The sequence below is a fragment of the Ranitomeya variabilis genome, chromosome 4, assembly GCF_051348905.1.
Source record: "Ranitomeya variabilis isolate aRanVar5 chromosome 4, aRanVar5.hap1, whole genome shotgun sequence".
Lineage (NCBI taxonomy): Eukaryota > Metazoa > Chordata > Amphibia > Anura > Dendrobatidae > Ranitomeya > Ranitomeya variabilis.
Genome location: NC_135235.1, coordinates 688,057,665 through 688,075,158, shown reverse-complemented (window position 1 = coordinate 688,075,158; position 17,494 = coordinate 688,057,665). Strand labels below are relative to the sequence as shown.

The 17,494-nt window shown below is 45.7% G+C and overlaps 1 protein-coding gene across 1 annotated transcript in view; it reads left to right on the top strand.

Moving 5' to 3' along the window:
• LOC143767632 (uncharacterized) overlaps positions 1 to 17,494 on the top strand; it is a 157,880-nt gene that overhangs the window by 20,646 nt on the left and 119,740 nt on the right. The gene's annotated exons all lie outside the window — the stretch shown is intronic.

The window sequence follows — 17,494 nt, the reverse complement described above, 5'->3', positions numbered from 1 at the left end:
ACTTGAGGTTTTAGAGCGATGCATAGTTGCTATCTTAGCATTAATAGGACGCAGTCACCATGTGGTTAATGTGCCGGTGTGTTGCAGTGTCGATTAGCTCCTTGGTAATTAAAGGGAACCTGTCACCCCGTTTTTTCCGTATGAGATAAAAATACTGTTAAATAGGGCCTGAGCTGTGCATTACAATAGTGTATTTTGTGGACCCCGATTCCCCACCTATGCTGCCAAAATACGTTACCAAAGTAGCCGTTTTCGCCTGTCAATCAGGCTGGTCTGGTCAAAAGGGCGTGGTGTCTTCCCCCAGATCTTGCTTAGTTTTCCGTTGGTGGCGTAGTGGTTTGCGCATGCCCAAGGTCCCGAATCCACTGCACAGGGGAGTGAAAAGAGCGCGATGTGCGTTATTTCCCTGTTGATCGGTGGGGGCGGCCATCTTCCTTTGGCCGCGCGTGCGCAGATGGAGCGCTCTGCTGCCCGCGGCTTCAGGAAAATGGCTGCAGGATGCCGCGCGTGCGCAGATGGAGATCGCGGCGGCCATTTTCCTGAAGCCGAGATGCGAATTCTGCTTCAGGAAAATGGCCGCCGCGATCTCCATCTGCGCACGCGCGGCATCCCGCGGCCATTTTCCTGAAGCCGCGGGCAGCAGAGCGCTCCATCTGCGCACGCGCGGCCAAAGGAAGATGGCCGCCCCCACCGATCAACAGGGAAATAACGCACATCGCGCTCTTTTCACTCCCCTGTGCAGTGGATTCAGGACCTTGGGCATGCGCAAACCACTACGCCACCAACGGAAAACTAAGCAAGATCTGGGGGAAGACACCACGCCCATCTGACCAGACCAGCCTGATTGACAGGCGAAAACGGCTACTTTGGTAACGTATTTTGGCAGCATAGGTGGGGAATCGGGGTCCACAAAATACACTATTGTAATGCACAGCTCAGGCCCTATTTAACAGTATTTTTATCTCATACGGAAAAAACGGGGTGACAGGTGCCCTTTAACTGCACAACTTGCACAGTTCCTGCATACAAAATAATGTTTTGCAGTGTCAGTGATTTAATGCAGCCTTTGCACCTATAGTCACAGAGGAGAGGGAGAAACAGGGGAGCAAATCCAACAGCAGTAAGAGCTCAGTATCTATGGTGAAGATGGGTCTCCTCCAAATAATGAAAGGGTATAATAAAGGATTTGTTTAAAGTCTCCAGCGAAACAGTTATTAGACCTGTCCATCAGCCAGTGATAACAGATTCTGCAGCTGCAGTCTAAGGCCTCTTTCACATTTCCGTTGGTACGTGGCCGTCGCAAACCGTCGACCCGACGTACCGACGGACGTTGTGCAAATTGTGCACAACATGGGCAGCGGATGCAGTTTTCAGACGCATCCGCTGCCCATTATGAATTCCTGGGAAGAGGGGGTGGAGTTCCAGCCGCGCATGCGCGATCGGAAATGGCGGATTCGACAGACAAAAAAACGTTCCATAGAACGTTTTCTCGTCACGACGGGCCGCAAAATCACGATGCATCCGTTGCATTCATCGCACTCCGTCGTCAATAAAAGTGTATGGCAAAAAACGGATCCTGAGGGCACATTTGCAGGATCCGTTTTTTTACCAAAACGACGGATTGCGATGGATGGCAAAAAACGGAAATGTGAAAGAGGCCTAAGTGGCAGGAGCCAAGGGAGAAGCACCAGTTCCAGTGCGGACGTCGGGGACAGCCAACGTTTATATGATGTTAAGGAGGGGGGTGCACGGGGCCCGTCACACCGCGCAATCCCCCTCTCATACCTCTAGACGGTTCTCTGATGCCTAGCCAGCTCCTCCGCAGCCAAGTTTCACGCTCTGCTTCCTCCACTGCCGACACACGTGGCAAGGTAAATGGCTGCCATCTCCTGCAGACTCCGTCCTCTGTCTGGGTTTTCCCCGGAGCTCATCCGACCGGAGTCGCACTCTGCACCTCCTCAGAAGCCAGGTGCCTCCAGGCGTCCAGGGGAGCACAGCAGTGTCCAAGGAACAGCTCTCAGGGTGAGTTTAAAGCAGGATTTGGATCAGGATTATGGGAGCTCCAGACAGACGCGTCCTCACAGCTCCACTACATCGCCACACCCCCATTAATTGTGATAGATAGGTTAGGTAAGGAAGATCTATGAGATGGAAAAAAGATGATGAGTTCAGATTTGTCCACATTGAGTTTGAGGAAGCGAGAGGAAAAGGAGGATATGGCTGATAGACTCTGGGGTTCTGGACAGCAGAGAGGTGACGTCTGGGCCAGAAAGGTAGATCTGAGTGTCATCGGCATAAAGGTGGTACTGGAATCCATGGGACTTTGAGTTGTCCCAGGCCAAGTGTATAGATTAAAAAGAACAGAGCCTTGGGGGACTCCAACAGAGAGAGGGTGGGATGAGGAGGTAGTGTTGGAGTGGGAGACGCTGAATGTGCAGTTGGAAAGGTATGAGGAGATCCAGGATAGGGTGAGGTCTTTGATGCCACAGGAGGAGAGGATCTGTAGTAGGAGGCAGTGGTCAACTGTGTCAAAAGCAGAGGACAGGTCTAGAAGGAGGAGTACAGAGTACTGTCCGTTAGTAATTTTGGTCAGGGCTGTCTCAGTTGAGTGATGAGGGCGGAAACCAGATTGTAGATTGTCAAAGAACAAGTTAGGGTACCGTCACATTAAGCGACGCTGCAGCGATAGCGACAGCAATGCCGATCGCTGCAGCGTCGCTGTGTGGTCGCTGGAGAGCTGTCACACAGACCGCTCTCCAGCGACCAGCGATGCCGAGGTCCCCGGGTAACCAGGGTAAACATCGGGTTGCTAAGCGCAGGGCCGCGCTTAGTAACCCGATGTTTACCCTGGTTACCAGCGTAAAAGTTAAAAAAACAAACAGTACATGCTCACCTGCGCGTCCCCCAGCCTCTGCATCCTGACGCTGACTGAGCTCCGGCCCTAACAGCACAGCGGTGACGTCACCGCTGTTGCTTTCACTTTCAGTTTAGGGCCGGCGCTTTAGTGTCAGGAAGCAGAGGCTGGGGGACGCGCAGGTGAGTATGTACTGTTTGTTTTTTTAACTTTTACGCTGGTAACCAGGGTAAACATCGGGTTACTAAGCGCGGCCCTGCGCTTAGTAACCCGATGTTTACCCTGGTTACCAGTGTAAAATATCGCTGGTATCGTCGCTTTTGCTGTCAAACACGGCGATACACGGCGACCTAGCGACCAAATAATGTGCAGACCTTCTAGCAGCGACCAGCAATTTCACAGCGGGATCCAGATCGCTGCTGCGTGTCAAATACAGCGATATCGCCATCCAGGTCGCTGCAACGTCACGGATTGCTGGCGATATCGCCTAGTGTGACGGTACCTTTAGATGAGAGGTGGGAGAAAAGTTTAAGTGGACGTGCTGCTCCAGGAGTTTGGAAGCGAATGGGAGCAGTGATATTGGGTGATAGCTGGACACAGCAGTTGAATCAAGGGTTGGCTTTTTAAGGATAGGCGTGATTGTGGCATGTTTGAAAGCATAGGGGAAGGTGCCAGAAGTTAGTAATAGTTTGAAGAGGTGGGTTAGGGATGGGATAAGAGTGGTGGTGAGGTTGGGGAGGAGGTGGGATGGGATGGGGTCGAGCGCACAAGTGGTGAGGTGCGATTTGGAGAGGAGACAGTTAAGCCCCCCTTCAGTGATTTTTGGTTAGGGAGGTTATGGGGTTTGGGCATAGGTCTGGTATAGAAAGGGGTTGTGGTGGTTGAACAATAAAGACTTGCCTTGTTTGGTCGATCTTATTTTTAAAGCGTGTGGCAAAGTCCTCAGCAGAGATGAGGGAGGTTGGAGGGGGCAGTGGGGGGCAGAGAAGGGAGTTAAAGGTTTTGAATAACTGTTTGGGGTTGTAGGATAGGGAAGATACGAGGGTTGTGAAGTAGGCGTGTTTAGCAGAGGTGAGAGCAGATTTAAAAGCGAGCGTTGCCTGTTTGAATGGAGTGAAGTCGTCTTGCGAATGTGTTTTCTTCCAATGCTGCTCTGCAACCCTAGACACTTGCTGGAGCTTTTTAGTAGTGTTACTGTGCCAGGGTTGTCTATTGATACGTTGCACTCTGCCATGAACGAGAGGGGCAACCGTGTCAATAGCTGATGTGAGAGTGGCATTGTAGAAAGCAGTGGCAGTGTCTGTGTCGTAGATTGAGGATATAGATGTCAGTGGTAGGATAGAGTCAGAGAGCGTGTAGGTGTCTAGGTGTGCAAGGTTTCTGCGGGGCTGCGCATGTTGCTGGACATGGGTGACCGGTGAGGAGGACAGGGATGAGATAGTGAGCAGATGGTGGTCGGATAGAGGGAGAGGGGAGGTGGTGAAGTTCGATAGAGAGCAGAGACGGGTGAAGACCAGGTCTAGTGTATGCCTGTCTGTGTGGGTGGCTGCGGAGGGCCACTGAGTAAGTCCAAAAGATGATATCAAAAAAATCACTGCACCTGCCGTCACACTGCTAGCACTGTTGTACTTTTTGTCATTGTCCTGAATCATATGAAAATTACTCTATGGGCCAACACACATCTGCAATTATTTTCTCATGCCCAATCGGCATGCAAGAGCAATCGCAGCATGCTGAAATTGGCACCCACACTCAGTCGAGTCTTGGCTCACTCGCACCCATATAAGTCTATCTGAGAGTGACACAGCGCACAGCGCTCAGATATCATCTGAGTGCTGTGCGATATACACCAACCCTGGCAATGGAGGAGATGGAAAAATTAGTTTCTTCACCTCCTCCACAGCTGTGCTCTGAACCTCTCTGTACGAGAGGCTCGGAGCACAGTAGCATGACACTCAGCTCCCGCTCGCAGCAGAGCAGGAGCCGAGAGTCATTGGCATATTACATTCGATGCTCTTGCGTCGGATGCCATATGCTAGTGTGACCCCGGCCTTATAAATAGTCTCACATCTATGCACCACCCTGAATATTTATTATAGTGGAGGTCAGGGCTATATTTCGAGTTTCTGCTGCCCTAGGCACTTTTAGTGCTGCCTCCCCCATTCGTGAGAATGAGACTATCAGCAGTGACTTTGCCATAAATCGCTGATGTGAAAGTCGCCTTTTGCAGCAGATCCAGCAGTTTTTCCGCATCTGCTGCGTAACGGATCACTTACGGCAACAGTGCGATCGGCCTCATTCATTCCCTATGGAACTTGCGGACATGTGCGGCACTTGTGGTTTTGCCGCAATCCGGCAAATGCGGTATTTGCAGCAATGGAAAAATAATGCTGCTAGCAGTGTTTTTTAGTCTCAGCGCAAGTGCAAAACCGCAAGTCCCGCACATGTCCGCAAGTAGCCAAACTGTAAAGCGCTGCGGAATATGTTAGCGCTATATAAAAATAAAGATTATTATTATTATTATTATTATTATGTACCCACGAGCTCCTCTCCCTAATGCTCTCAATGTTCAGTGAAAAACTGAGAGAAGCAGGAAGAGAAGCTCGATGTCACAGGACCATAAGTATGAAAATCGCATATGAGTGAAGTGTCCATGTGTCGACTACTGGAACCTGCAGAGCTGAATCCTGACATCGCAGCTTCTGAATTCTCACAACTAATGCACTGCACACTTTTAGAATTCTCCCTTGCCGGTGGACAGTCATGTCTGCACAGGCATGTGATTTGTATATTTCTGACCACATTCCGACTAGACGTGCCCGGCCTCGCTCAGTTCATTCTCATTGAGTGAGGCCACACATGTCTAGTCAGCACATGACCGCATGAATGTAAATCGCCATCATGAGAGAATCCTGACAGCGTGCAATGCACACTGTGAGAACTCAGAAGTCTGCAGTCACAAAGAATGACTGCAGACTCATCACAAACCTGGACATTCCCTTTAATGCTCCTAACGTAGTAAATAAAAACATGATAGTCAGTATCACAAATAACATTTACATCCAGGTACCTTATAGATGACGTCGTCTCTGGAGCCGTTCTTCTTTTCTTCATCTTGTCCAGACCCCATGGTGAGTTTTCTCATCCACAGCCATCTCTGCAGACTTCCATCTTCTCCGCTCTTTTCCAGAAAATCTCCACATGATGCCCTTAAAGATACAAGTGTCATTAAAATGCTCCTGAATAAAAAATTGCCCCTCACTATATTGTCTGCACAAAGTATGACCCCACACTGTCCCTCTTATGGTACATGCTTTTCACACTGACCTCTCCTTTCCATACTGGCCCCCTCTTCACACTGTCCTCTCCCTATGGGGCCCAGTATTTATGCTGTACTCTGTTATCACACTCCCCCTCCTAGGTATACTGTCCCCTCCTGGCTGTGCCCTTACACTGTCCCTCCATGCTACGCCCCCACTATTCAGTTTCTATTCTGTGTCCACTCACTTTCCAACCCCCATATTGTCTTCTCACACAATTCCCCTCCCTCCTCATACTGTCGCCTCTCACATCCCCTTTCTCACCATACTGTCTCCTCATATATTTACCCCCTCACTTTCTATACTTCCTGCTCACACATACCCCCTGACTCCATATACTGTGTCTGCACACACCCCATCTCCCTCACTCCCCGAACTCTGTCCACATACATTTTTCACATCGTTACTCATACTGTGTCCACATACATTCGCTCCTCAGTGTCTGCACCCATCCCCCATTCTGTTTCCTCATATATGCCCCCATTCCCCCATACTGTTTCCTCATATATGCCCCCATTCCCCCATACTGTTTCCTCAGATATGCCCCCCATTCCCCTGTACTGTTTCCTCATACATGCCCTCATTGTCCCATATTGCTTCTTCATACATGCCCCCGGACTTGAATAAAAAAAAAACACACAACAACTTGCTCAGGTGCCGCCCCCCGCATCCTGACGCCCTAGGCACGTGCCCTCAAGTGCCTAGTGGCAAATATGGCCCTGGTGGAGGTTGTAACATGTCATGAGATCTCCCCTATGATGTGTAGACGGCTGTGAAGGTCTTGTGCTCAGTCTTGGTCTTTCCCCCATTATTATATGTTTCATACTTGTGTAATGAGAAGGGTGGAGATGGCAGGATTAAGGCTGGAGACACACTAGTGATTTAAAAATCGTTCCGATTTTGATGCAGGAGAGTCGGACAAGTGCAATGCAATTGTCATGCAAGTGTCATGCGTTTTTTATGCGAGTATAACCCGATTTCTCACACCTAGCATCCGATTTAGATAGATAGAAATAAAAAAGATGGTAATTCGTGTGCGCATGCAGTAAAATCACACTGACAGCTTGGAATAGAAAAGATAGAAAACATATACACCGTGTTCCAAATTATTATGCAAATGATATTTTTCTCGGATTTTCCTAAGTGGTCTGTGCAAATGACAGTCAGTCTAATAAGTCATCACCCGTTAGATTATACATCGAATTTTGTTGAAGAAACCTCCCAATGATAACAGCAGGGCCGGACTGGCCATCGGGCACTTCTAAGCGTCTAAGACGCCGGTACAGTTGAATGCAATGATGGAGGAGAGAGCATCCGCTGTTGCTCCCTCTCCCATCATTCCCAGCTCTACCTCGCTCTGAGTGACACTGCGGGTGCGCGATGACGTCATATCATCACGCACCTGTGGTGTGGCTGGGCAGACTGCAGCTGCTGAGACCGGAGCCAGGAGCAGCGCGGGGCACGAGTAGAGTTAATTTTCTTTTTAAATATATCAATGAGTGATAACTGGATTGTGGGGCAATTGGGGGGGCTGTATTACATTCTATGGGGGGATTTATTACATTCTATGGGGGCTGTGCTGTATTGCATTCTATGGGGGCTGTGCTGTATTACATTCTATGGGGGCTGTGCTGCATTACTTTCTATGGGGCTGTGCTGCATTACTTTCTATGGGGGCTGTGCTGCATTACATTCTATGGGGGCTGGCTGCATTACATTCTATGGGTGCTGTGCTGTATTACATTCTATGGGGTCTGTGCTGTATTACATTCTATGGAGGCTGGCTGCATTACATTCTATGGGGTTGTGCTGTATTACATTCTATTGGGGGGCTGCATTACATTCTATTGGGGGCTGCATTACATTATATGGGGGCTGGCTGCATTACATTCTATGGGGCTGGTTGCATTACATTCTATGGGGGCTGACTGTATTACATTCTATGGGGGCTGGCTGCATTACATTCTATGGAGGCTGTGCTGTATTACATTCTATGGGGCAGTGCTGTATTGCATTCTATGGGGGCTGGCTGCATTACATTCTATGGGGGCTGTGCTGTATTACATTCTATTGGGGCTGCATTACATTCTATTGGGGGGGCTGCATTACATTCTATAGGGGGTTGGCAGCATTACATTCTTTGGGGGCTGTGCTGTATTACATTCTATTGGGGCTGTGCTGTATTACATTCTATGGGGGGCTGTATTACATTCTATGGCGGCTACATTATATTCCATGGGGGATTGTATTATATTCTGTGGGGAGGTGGGCTGTATTACATTCTATGTGGGGCTGTATTACATTCTCTGGGGGCTACATTATATTCTATGGGGCTGTATTATATTCTATGAGGGGTGACTGCATCATACTCTATGAAGGGGCTACATTGTATTCTATGGGGAGCTGCATTATACTATATGATGAGGGCTGCATTGTATTCTATGGAGGGGCTACATTATATTCTATTCTATGGGGGGCTGCATTATGCTCTATGAGGGGGCTACCATATACTGTATATGCAGGGGCTGCATTATACTATATGAGGGGGCTGCATTATATTCTTTGGGGGGTTACATAATACTCAGGAGGCTACAATATATTCTTTGGGGTGGCTGCATTATACTCTGGAGTGGCATCATTATACTATATGAGGGCTGCATTATACTGTATCGAGGACTATGGGAATACATTATACTATATGAAGAACTATGGGCTGCATTATACTATGGGAAGTGAATTGTACTACATGGATGACAATCGTGGTGCATTATACTATATGGAGTACTATGAGGAGTGTATTATACTATTTGGAGGACTGTGGCAGTACATTATACTATATGGAGGACTGAGGAGTGTATTATACTATATGGAGGACAGAGCAGTGTATTTTAATATGTGGAGGTCTATGAGGAGCGTATTATACTATATGGAGGACTGAGGAGTGTATTATACTATATGGAGGACTGAGGAGTGTATTATACTATATGGAGGACTGAGGAGTGTATTATACTATATGGAGGACTGAGGAGTGTATTATACTATATGGAGGACTGAAGAGTGTATTATACTATATGGAGGACTGAGCAGTGTATTTTAATATGTGGAGGACTATGAGGAGTGTATTATATTGTATGGAGGACTGAGGAGTGTATTTTAATATGTGGAGGACTATGAGGAGTGTATTATATTGTATGGAGGACTGAGGAGTGTATTATACTATATGGAGGACTGAGGAGTGTATTATACTATATGGAGGACTGAGGAGTGTATTATACTATATGGAGAACTGAGGAGTGTATTATACTATACGGAGGACTGAGGAGTGTATTATACTATATGGTGGCCTGAGGAGTGTATTATTCTATATGGAGGACTGAGGTGCACATTATAATATATGGAGGACTATGCGGTGTATTATACTAAATAAGCAAAATGCTGCCTATTCATCGAGTGATTGGATGGTTTATGTGGGAACAGAAATCCTTGTTCTCAGCAGCACATCGCCGGTGTAAACTGTAGATGTGCTGCTGATAACATGATACTGTATGGGGACAGATTGATCTAATTGTGATTGTTCTGTTCCCTTCATTCTTTCTCAGTTGGTGTAAAGAGGCCGGGAAACAAGTGAACGACTTCAGTATTGTCGATCACACTCGTTTAGCGGCCTGAGATCAGCGCATGTAAATACTGCAGAAATGCTTCGCAGGGAGACCAGGCAAGGATGATGACAGTTGTAGTTAGCACCCTGCACCTGGGAATAGCGCAAACGCCACTGCTTTTCCCACCCGTCCAGAGCATTTAATTCTGGTATGTGTAATGATTTTTAGGGTTGATGTCAGTGGCGTAATGTCAGCTGCTATCAATCCCTGGTGTAAGTAATGGAGAGGTGTCTATCAGACACCCCACTACTAGCCCAGACCTGGCGAGACTCGGCGACTCTGAAGAGCGGTGACGGTAGTAACAATACCGCTCTTCACAGTCGCCGAGCTCAGCGTAAGACCCGGAATATCTGGAGAGCTGTGACGTTACTGATGTCACCGCTCATCAGAGTCACCGGGTCTCGTACTGTTCAGCGGAGCCAAAAGTTTATGGAGCATCAGAATGAGGTTCCATAGCCTTTGGTCATCTCAATCCCTTCATTATCTATGAGATCCAGTTATGTAGGTAAAGTAGCGGCTTTTCTTGGTACTGCAACTAAAAGCAATAAATGGGGCTGAGCTCTGATTATATGTTATATAGTCATGTTACACTCCCCTCACTTCTTGTAACCTACAAGTGTACAAAGATATTACACAGTCACTATGTGACAAGTGGGCCTGTGTAACTTCAAATGCCAGGGCTGAATTTTAGTCCCAGTCCGGCCCTGGATAACAGTATAATCTCCAAAAAAAACTCAAAATGCACTGTTCCAAATTATTTGGCACAGTAGAATTTCTAAACATTTGATATGTTTTAAAGAACTGAAAATGCTCATTTGTGGAATTTGCAGCATCAGGAGGTCACATTCACTGAACAAAAAAGCTATTTAACTCCAAAACATCCTAACAGGCCAAATTACATGTTAACATGGGAACCCTTGTTTGATATCACCTTCACAGTTCTTGCATCCATTGAACATGTGAGTTTATGGAGAGTTTCTGCTTGTATTTCTTTGCATGAAGTCAGAATTGCCTCCCAGAGCTGCTGTTTTGATGTGAACTGCCTCCCACCCTCATAGATCTTTTTCTTGATGATACTCCGCAGGTTCTCTATAGGGTTGAGGTCAGGGGAAGATGGTGGCCACACCATGAGTTTGTCTCCTTTTATGCCCATAGCAGCCAATGACTCAGAGGTATTCTTTGCAGCATGAGATGGTGCATTGTCATGCATGAAGATGATTTTGTTCCTGAAGGCACGTTTCTCCTTTTTAGACCATGGAAGAAAGTTGTCAGTCAGAAACTCTATATACTTTGCAGAGATCATTTTCACACCTTCAGGAACCTTAAAGGGCCCAACCAGCTGTTTCCCCATGATTCTGGCCAAAAACATGACTCCTCTACCACCTTGCTGACGTAGCAGCCTTGTTGGGACATGGTGGCCATCCACCAACCATCCACTACACCATCCATCTAGACCATCCAGGGTTGCTCGACACTCATCAGTAAACAAGACTGTTTGAAAATTAGTCTTTATGTATGTCTGGGCCCACTGCAACTGTTTCTGCTTGTGAATACTGTTTAGGGGTGGCCGAATAGTAGTTTTATGCACCACAGCAAGCCTTTGAAGGATCCTACACCTTGAGGTTCGATGGACTCCAGAGGCACCAGCAGCTTCAAATAACTGTTTGCTGCTTTGGAGTGATATTTTTGCAGCTGCTCTCTTAATCCAATGAATTTGTCTGGCAGAAACATTCCTCATTATGCCTTTATCTGCATGAACTCTGTCTGTGCTCTGTTTCAGTCAAAAATCTCTTCACAGTATGATGATCACTCTTAAGTTTTTGTGAAATATCTAATGTTTTCATACCTTGTCCAAGGCATTGCACTATTTAATGCTTTTCAGCAGCAGAGAGATCCATTTTATTTCCCATATTGCTTTGAACCTATGGGCTGCTTAATAATGTGGAACATCATTTTTATGTAGTTTTCCTTTAATTAGAATCACCTGGAAAACTAATTATCACATGTGTTTAAGATTGATTTCAGTGATCCATTGAGACACAATACCATCCATGAGTTTATTTGAAAAACAAAACAATTAAATCTTTGACACTTAAATCCAATTTGCATAATAATTTGGAACATGGTGTATACTCATAGAATACATATATACATATTTGTGTCACTGACATATATATATGTCATTGACAAATATATATATCTATATATATATAATTGTCTAAGGTCCATTTCCTTCTGTTTGTCTGTCTGTAACGGAAATCTCGTGTCACTGATTGGTTGCGGCCGGCTGGGCACCGGCTGGCCCCTCCTTAATCCCCTCCAGTCAGTGCCCCCTCCATACTCCCCTCCAGTCAGTGCCCACAGAGCGTTTTAGCAGTCCGTTAAACGGACTGCGTTACACCGCGGCATAACGTCTTGTAACGCAGTCAGTTACCGCTGCCATTAACCCTGTAAGTGTGACCAACTTTTTACTATTGATGCTGCCTATGCAGCATCAATAGTAAAAACATATAATGTTAAAAATAATAATAATAAAAAAAATCATTATATTCTCACCTTCCGGCGTCCGCGGCAGCCTTTCCCGCTCCTCGCGACGCTCCAGTCCCAAGAATGCATTGCGGTAATGACCCCAGATGACGTAACGGTCTCGCGAGACCGCTGCATCATCACGGGTTATTGCCGCAAGGCATTACTGGTAACGGAGAGGCGCGAGGAGCATCGCTAAAGGCCTGGGCTGGATCCGGGGGAAACCGGAAGGTGAGTATATAACTATTTTTTATTTTAATTCTTTTTTTTAACAGGGATATGGTGCCCACATTGCTATATACTACGTGGGCTGTGTTATATACTACGTTGGCTGTATTATATACTGTGTGGGCTGTGTTATATACTATGTCACTGTGCTATATACTATGTGGGCTGTGCTATATACTACGTGGCTGTGCAATATACTACGTGGCTGTGCAATATACTACGTGGCTGTGCAATATACTACGTGGCTGTGCTATATACTATGTGGCTGTGCTATATACTACGTGGCTGTGTTATGTACTATGTGGGCTGTGTTATATACTGCATGGGCTGTGCTATATACTATGTGGGCTGTGCTATAAACTACGTGGGCTGTGTTATATACTGCATGGGCTGTGTTATATACTACATAGGCTGTGCTATATACTACATGGGCTGTGTTATATACTGCATGGGCTGTGCTATATACTACATTGATGTGCAATATACTAGTTGGCTGTGCAATATACTACGTGGCTGTGCAATATACTACGTGGGCTGTGCTATATACTACGTGGCTGTGCTATATACTGCATAGCTGTGCAATATACTACGTGGCTGTGCTATATACTACGTGGCTGTGCTATATACTACGTGGCTGTGTTATATACTACGTGGCTGTGCTCTATACTACTTGGGCTGTGTTATATGCTATGTGGACTGTGAGACTCTTTAGACGCCCTAAAAAACTTGGAGCTTGCCCTAGCTTCACTGATTGGTCTTGCCTGGCCGGCTGCGAATAGTCAGCGACAGACGCAGTCCGGCCGCGAATTGACATGGGATTTGAACCACGCTTCGCTAATTGGTCGCGCCCGGCCAGCCGAATCCTGTGTATTCATTGCATTATTTTGAAATCTTCATAAATAAACTACATACATATTCTAGAATACCCGATGCATTAGAATCGGGCCACCATCTAGTGTGTGTATATATATATATATATATATATATATATATATATATATATATGTATGTATTTATATTATAGAGAGAGATAGATAGAAGATTAGCCCGTAATTCATTTGTCGGCTTATGAAAAATTACTGCAGGAGCTGACAGGATAGAAGAGATGGTTTACATACAGTAAATAGATGCATAATAGGGAGCTATATATATATGCCAGTGACAAATACAATTAGTACAGTGTGTGTGCAAATTAGAGGACATGTACTGTATGTAATTAATAAAAGATATTTTATGGGGGAAAAAATGGTGTGGGGTCCCCCTATAATTTAAAGCTAGCAATAGCTGTGCAGACAGCTGAGAGCTGATATTTCTAGCCTAGGAAGGGGCCATGCATAGTGGCCCCTCCCTTGGCTACAAACATCAGCTCTCAGCCATCCCAGAAAAGGCGCATCTATAAGATGTGCCAATTCTGGCACATAGCCTTGCTCGTCCCACTGCCCTGTAGCGGTGGCATATGGAGTAATAAATGGGTGTTGATGTCACCTTTGTGACATCAAGCCTTGAGGTTAGTAATGAAGATGCGTCAATTAGACGCCCCCATTACTAACCTCATATAGTGAAATAGTTAATAAAACACAGACACCCATTAAAAAATCCGTTATTATTATTTATTTGAAATAAACACACAAACTCCTTTATTGTTCTTAACTAAACCATACTAACAACATCCGCTAATTCCCCAAAGCCCTCGATCTCCTATGCCGGCTGCAAGAACAGCTTCAGTGTTTTTTTATCGGATTGAATTTGGCCCATTTCATCACAAGTGGGCATGAGCCCTAAATGTGACTTAATGCACCCTGGTCAGAAAAATTGCTCAATTAATTTGGTACCTGATAGGGGGCATCTAAAAAAGAAAGTGCTGCCTCTTTAAAAGTGAATGTTGTTCAGAGAAAGAATCTGTGTGCTTATTCTTTCAAAAAGTGCTGCATACAAAAAAATGATACAGTAGTACGAGGAAAGCTGGGAACAGTACACCCTCTCGTTAGTAATGGTGCCGGCCAAAAAGCACAGCTAATGAGAAATCCCACAAACTGTGCCGCAAACAAATTCAATAGAATTGATATGATTATTATTTATTTATATAGCACCATTAATTCCATGGTGCTGTACATGTGAAAAGGGGTTACATACAGGGTTATAGATATCGTTAACAGTAAACAAATTTTCAGTGACAGACTGGTACTGGCATCAATATTGAACAGTTAGTTGTACTGTAACATCACAAACCTCGTCCTTCGCTGTGAATCTAAATGGATCTATGATCTTCAGAGTCGCTCCCCAGGGGTCTAAATGAAGACTTGTTCCTCACAGGCTTCTGCAAACAACTATGACTTTTCCATTATGGACATCTTTGCTCTGTTTGGCTTACTTGCATCTTACTATAGGGGTGATTTGTCCCTCTGCTATTTGCAAAGACAGACCCGGCAATGATGTGCCATTCACTCCCGTACTGACATTTCTTGGTATTTTTTTACACCTGATCCGGGATTGTATAAAATGGATGAATGGCTGTTTCTTCTAACACATTCACAGCACTCATTGCAGTAAATATATGGTCAATGCTTCACTCTGCTGCACCCTGAGGACATCTGACTCCTCATTCTAGTGATGCCAATACATCTTATGGCTTCTGTCTATTTATCTAATTGATCTTTATTATACATTGCCATCGAATATCTGATCGTTATAGGACTGTATTGTCGTTTGACACTTGATTAGGCATCAACTATCAAATAAGTCGGCCTTCTATGCCAGGACCATTATGGTTCTTTTGTAGCTATCCTCTTCCATGAATCCATGGGATATTTCCTTGATTGTAATTCATTCTATATATTATTTCTCTTTAACTAAGACCGCTCTACTAGGTGTGTGACCTGTAGTAACACCTTATCTCGCCTTATTAGGATCAGCCCTTGCTCTGTGTCTGATATTGACACAACTAGTCCTTCTGAAAGTAATATATAGGAAGATTGTCATATATACGCCTAATGATTTGATAGTAATTGTGTGGTCCTCTTTCTTCAGTTTACATCTTGGTATGAGCGCGGCATTTCCATATGTAAGAATCTTTACAAGCATTTTCTGCTGCTATTCAGCGCTCCAGCCTCATACACATCACTGGCTGTGTAGTGCAAACATGGGCTGTTCTGTAACTTGGTTTCTTTTGGCTGTTTTGGAATATGTGTGCAATGTCTCATCAGGACCATATAACAGAGCCCACGCAGTATGTAACACAGCCCACGTAGTATATAGCAATGTGGCCACTATATGCGTGGTTAAAAAAGACTTAAAATAAAAAATAAACATATACTCACCTTCCGAAGGCCCCTTGAAGTCCTGGCGCCTGTGTACGGTGCACGCGGCAGCTTCCGGTCCCAGGGTTGGTATTAGCGCAGGACCTGTGATGACATCGTGGTCACATGACCGTGACATCATGGCAGGTCCTTCTCGCATTGCATCCTTGGCACCGGAACCTGCCGCTTGCACTGCCGAGGACAGCACGCGACGTCAGAAGGTGAGAATAACCTTTTGTTTTTCTTATTATTATTTGTAACATTACATCTTTTTACTATTGATGCTGCATACGCAGCATCAATAGTAAAAAGTTGGTCACACAGGGTTAATAGCTGCGTTAACGGAGTGCGTTACACAACGACATAACGCAGTCCGTTAACGCTGCCATTAACCCTGTGTGAGGGCTGACTGGAGGGGATTATGGAGTGGGCACTCACTGTGGGGAGGAAGGAGCGGCCATTTTGCCGCCGGACTGTGCCCGTCGCTGATTGGTCGTGGCTGTTTTGCCGCGACCAAACAGCAACTTGGATTTCCATGACAGACAGAGGCCTGTTGTGAATTCCGTTCTTGGGCTCCATCCTGTGGTTGCGAATGGTATTTTTGGGAGTTCTGCTCTTGGGCTCCCTCTGGTGGTTTCAAGTGGAACTTAGCAGCTGCTTTCACTAATCGGTTCTCTGGCCTTGTTATTTAACTGGGCTTTTGGCTGTAGTGGATGCCAGCTGTTTCTCCTGTGGATTCAGTCCTTTCCTGGAAGTTCTCTGTTGGCCAGTCCATTTTCAGCTTAAGATAAGTTCTGCTAGTTTTTGGGTGTTTCCCTGCTTATGACCTTCTGTTCAGTTTAAAGTTATGTCTCTTTTGTCCAGCTTGTCATTATGAAATATTCCGGCTAGTTGGAAGCTCTGGGGTCGCAGATTTGCCCCTCCACACCGTGAGTCGGTGTGGAGGTTATTTTTGTAAACTCTGCGTGGACATCTAGTTTTTATACTGACCGCACAGTAGCCTTTTCTATCTCTGTCTATTTAGATAGTATTGGCCTCCTTTGCTAAAATCTAGTTTCATTTCTGAGTTTGTCATTTCCCTCTCCACTCACCGTCAATATTTGTGGGGGGCTATCTTCCTTTGGGGGTTTCTCTGAGGCGAGATAGTTTTCCGTTTCCATCTTCAGGGGTAGCTAGTTCTTAGGCTGTGAAGAGGCGTCTAGGCAGAGTTAGGTACGCTCCACGGCTATTTCTAGTGTTGGTGTTAGGAGTAGGGATTGCGGTCAGTAAAGCTACCACCTCCTCAGAGCTAGTACATTATTTGTTTTACCCACCAGGTCATTTCAGTGCTGCTCCGTATTCACTAGGTCATTTCAGTGATTACTGTCTGTGGAGCTGCTACCTCCTCTGAGCTTGTCCATGATTGGTTTTACCCACCAGGTCATCTCAGTACCGCTCCGTAACCACCAGGTCATAACAGAGGCCGCGACCAATGAATATCCGTGACAGACAGAAGGACAGACGGAAGTGACCCTTAGACAATTATATAGTAGATTATTTTGTATTCAGCACTTTTTGGAAAAAAAAGCAAGCATATTCTTTCTGTGAACACCATTCACTTTTAAAGGGGCG